The sequence below is a fragment of the Gordionus sp. m RMFG-2023 genome, unplaced genomic scaffold (assembly GCF_954871325.1).
Source record: "Gordionus sp. m RMFG-2023 unplaced genomic scaffold, tfGorSpeb1-WG-v2 contig_26, whole genome shotgun sequence".
Taxonomy (NCBI): Eukaryota; Metazoa; Nematomorpha; class Gordioida; order Chordodea; family Parachordodidae; genus Gordionus; species Gordionus sp. m RMFG-2023.
This window is the reverse complement of record NW_027050981.1, coordinates 1-4,514: the sequence shown is the minus strand read 5'-3', so window position 1 is coordinate 4,514 and position 4,514 is coordinate 1. Positions and strand designations below refer to the sequence as shown.

The 4,514-nt window shown below is 27.6% G+C and overlaps 1 long non-coding RNA gene across 1 annotated transcript; it reads left to right on the top strand.

Annotated features, from left to right (window-relative positions):
- Nucleotides 1-570: 570 nt before the first annotated feature.
- Nucleotides 571-2,148, top strand: LOC135930669 (uncharacterized). Its single transcript, XR_010572846.1, has 3 exons — nucleotides 571-777; nucleotides 818-966; nucleotides 1,807-2,148. It is a non-coding gene; the product is annotated as an uncharacterized LOC135930669 (long non-coding RNA).
- The last annotated feature ends 2,366 nt before the right edge of the window (nucleotides 2,149-4,514 follow it).

The window sequence follows — 4,514 nt, the reverse complement described above, 5'->3', positions numbered from 1 at the left end:
ATTTTAGACTTTTAAACAAAAATTATAATATTCAATTTTAATATTTAACACAGACCATAATCTAGTTCATGACGCCATTACATGGCTCTACATTTATAATCGGAATGAATATACAAAATATAAATCTTTATGGTATTATAAAACCATAAAAGATATTATGGAACTAAACTAAACAAGAAACAATTTATCAAGTTTAACAACTGCAAAAATTCCATAAAGAAGCTCTTCAGAATTAAAGACAAATATTTTAAATAAAAAACATCTGGGCTTGTTTTTATAATGTTATTTAATCTCAACTAGTATTTTCCAAACCTTTTCAGGACTTCAGGACAATTCAAAATAGAATTGGTATGCTTTTTAAATTTTTTTTTTTTTAATATGAATTCACGCTTTAATTGTAAAAAATTAAATTTAAATCAGCCACAACCCGCCTTTAAAGTAATGAACTTATATTGCAGTTCTTAGGCATAGGCTCTTTTTTTTGCCCCCTCTTTTTCTTAAAGCCTATGGACGTCTGTAACATTTTTCGAAATGTTGCGCGTACAAGCACGTGCGACTTGCCCACAAACGTGTAGAGGGCTCCTCATATTTTTTTAAACTTTCACCCCAATTAACTTATGTTCCAATTAGATGGAAATGACAAATGAGGAATACCTAGCGTAGCTCTGTTGTTTATTCAACGTCAGAGGGCATATGCGCTATATATCACGGATCACGGAAAATATGAAATTTGATTTTGTCGAAGAAAATCAACCCTTATCAGATGTAGAGTTTAAAGTGCATTTTATTATATCTTTATAAGCTTAGTATAATTTAGATAGAAGAGAAGTCTTTATGTGCTCATAAGATAGTATTAACAATGAAGAGTGATGTTTTTAAAAATATGTTTTGTGGCAGTATTCCATTTAAAGATGAACCAGTTTTAATCAAAGATATTGAATATAAAGTGTTTAAAGCTATGTTAAAGTAAAATATTTTTTATTCAATATATATTTGATGATTTAAATAAAACACTAAGAAATTTCTTGAAAGATATGAAATTCATTGTTATTTAAATATCAACTTTCAATTATATTAAATAATTTTATGAATGATTTTAATAATGATAATATTGTGTCTTATAATTTTGGTGATCCTTATAAACTTTGATAAGTTATTAGATTTCATTTATGCAAAATAATCATCGACCATGGGGGTATCCATTTTTAACCACACTCTCAATTCAAAATAATTCTTTTTTTATTGGCAGACTATATATTAATCCAAGCTTTTTTTATATTTTATGCCCTTATTTTTTGAAATTTGACCATTGTAATTTTGTTTTGGGAAACAAAATGTTTTAATTGACTAATTTTCCAACTATTTGTCCAAACCTTGGTAATTTTTTTATTTATTTTAAGGTTCATCCCAAATTTTATTCTAAAATACATTTGTTACTCAGCTCCAACCCAGATTTTAATTGTGTTAATTGTTACGTTTAAAAGAAATGTGTTACCCAGTAACATAATAATACCTAGGCTGATGATTCATTAATAATAATACAAAATTGTTGAATGTAAATCAATTAAAGTCTAGACACACCATTTTGATCTGCTAAATACCTATCTTGTGAGAATAGCCTTGGAATTATTGTAAAGAAGGATATTAATTTAAAGTATAATTATATATTTAATAAAATGCCACCCCTGTATGGGCCAGAAGCATATTCAATTTATTATAATGTCATAAAATGAAAAATATTATAATTCTATTTAAAAAAACTAAAATAAAAAATTAAAGTAATATCACTTATTATAACAACAACAGATTCTTCCATATGGGTAATTCCATGACAAATTGACCAGTGATTTGGCCGACCATCTCAAAAATGAATGAAACTTGGCATGTTAGTTATGTATGTTGTACATGTTAATAAAATCAAAATTTTAGAGTGCTAGCTCAACCAGATCCAAAGATATACGCCTTTAAATCGAAAATCGCGAAGTGCATGATTTCATTAAATCTTGTTATTTTAAAAAATACTTAAGATAGAGTTACAAATTATATATCATTTTATAACCCATAAAATTTTACGTTGGTATATATAAAAAAATTAAAATATTTCAAGTGTTTTCTTATTTCCGGTAAAAATAAAAAATTAACATTGTTGGGAAGGGATTTTTTTTGGGTGTTAATATTCACTAAAAATGTTTATTACCTTTATATTAAATGATTTAATAAAAAATCTCGATAGCCATTTTTGATTTTTTAATTTTATTTGAAATTTTATTATTTATATAAATAAAAAAATGTAATATAGATGGCGTTATATTAAAATTTATTTATTACATATAATTTTTAATAAAAATATGAATAGAATAGTATTGTGATTAAAATTAAAAATCAATTGAGTATAACCAAGAATGATGTCTTTGGGCGATATGTAAGCAGGCAGCCCATACAGATATGATTTTATTAGGACGCTATATTGTAAAATAAACATACTTTAAAATTTTATACACAAACAATATAAAAATAAATACCTCTTGTTTTAATCTTATCCCTGCTTATTAATAGAATTTCTTGAGACGATCCAAAGAAGATTGAACCTCCGCTTTATTTGTTGGTGTGGCTTTATATTAGATATATTTTTCAAATTATCCCATTGATTTTATGTCCTAAATATACAACTTCTATCACCTCAAGAACACTATTTTCTTTGATGGCTCTCAGACATTTGTCACAAATTCTTTTGAAAATTTTTTGAAACATTGATTATGTTGCTCCGGTGTTACACCAGTTATCATCCATATAATAGAAAACTCTTTCTCCCTGGAAAACTCAAGCCATTGTACGCTGAAAAATAGATGCTGACGCATTAAATCCAAAAGATTACCTACTAAAGGCAATTAACCCTTTAGAAGTCCTTATCATAAAAATCTATGAATTTCTTCCTTTAACTGTAAATAAGCAGAAGAATAATCAACTTTTGAAAAATATTTTGCACTTTAAATTAGCCAAAATTTTCTTAATTCTAGTATTGGATATTTTACTTCCACCACTACTTGATTTAAGGTAACTCGAAATTCGGCACATAGCCTCCATTGATTTTTTAACTAGAACCAATGATGTGGTCCATTCATTCACTGTATTCAATCTTAAAAATAATTCCATCATTCACCCATTTGTCTAATTCGTTTTCTATTACTTTTTTCCATTCAAAAGAAACTCGCCGACATTCTAAATGGGTGAAAAGCCTTATTTAAATTTAACGTCTACTTGATAATCATTAAGACGTCCTAAAGTTTCCTCAAAAATTATACCCTATTTTTTAATTAAAATATGTATAGCATTATTAACTTTATTTAATTCGTTAATTTTAATATTTATTTATTTCCATATTTACTTTAGAGCTACACGGTTCTACCACTATTTTTTCCGGATATTCAATATGATTCACCACAGGATATTTTTCTTCGTTAAATAAATTAGCCATTTCTATTTTTCGAACTCTCTAACTATAAATGATTATTTTCCTTTCAGCATTGTTAGCGGTTAATCCACTATCTATGATAAAAACATCCTAATAATTATTGCATGGTTGAATTTTAGTAATCCAATCCCACCCCATAGTTGTCTTTACATTCTTTTCCACCACCCTATAAATCCAAACTTATGATTGTATCATTAAAAACCGCACCCCACTTCGTTTTACCTAAAACTTTAATTTCGGATCCATCAAATTGTTTAACACACATATTCTCTTCTTCAATAATGCCACGCAGCCAATATTTATAAAAATTTTCTTGACCGGTTCAGTGGCATTTTAGCGGTTCGGTTCAGGCTCGGCTATAAATTTTTTAGCGAGTTAATGGTTCAGGTTCGGTTTGGATCCCTGCTTTTATTTATAACAACCTATATTTCCATACATTCTGAATGATCATTAATATTTTCATTTAATTTTTTAATCACATTTGGTTCAACATTTTTGATTCCATTTAAAATTACCTTTAAATTACTTTCCTAATACATTATTATCCTAATAATTATCCGATAAAGCAGAACCTTTCATTTCAGATATTTTTTTCAATGAACATATATTACCATTTTTCATTTGTTTCTTCAGTTTATTGAACACCATGTCACGATTTTTGGCACCTTTGAAGCCCTGTATCTCGGGAACCAGGTGACATTAGCGAACTAAATTAAATGGATTTCTCATTTTTTTTTATCTATCTAAATGATTTCAAATGGGTGGGCCGAATCGTGATCGATTTGTCATGGAATAACCTTTTAACAACTCTGCCTAATTATCTCTTAAATGGTTAATCTAAATTTACTTCAATTCGAAATTTAGATACATTTACACTGACGAAATAAATCTAGAAAAGACCCTCGATCTTCCCGAACTGATTAATCTTTTGTACGCCTCTAAAAAATATATGATAACTTCACTGGAAACTAAATGCGTCGAGTATATAAATAGCAATATTGATCAATCCAATGCCATCGACGTTTACCTATCTACCCCGATT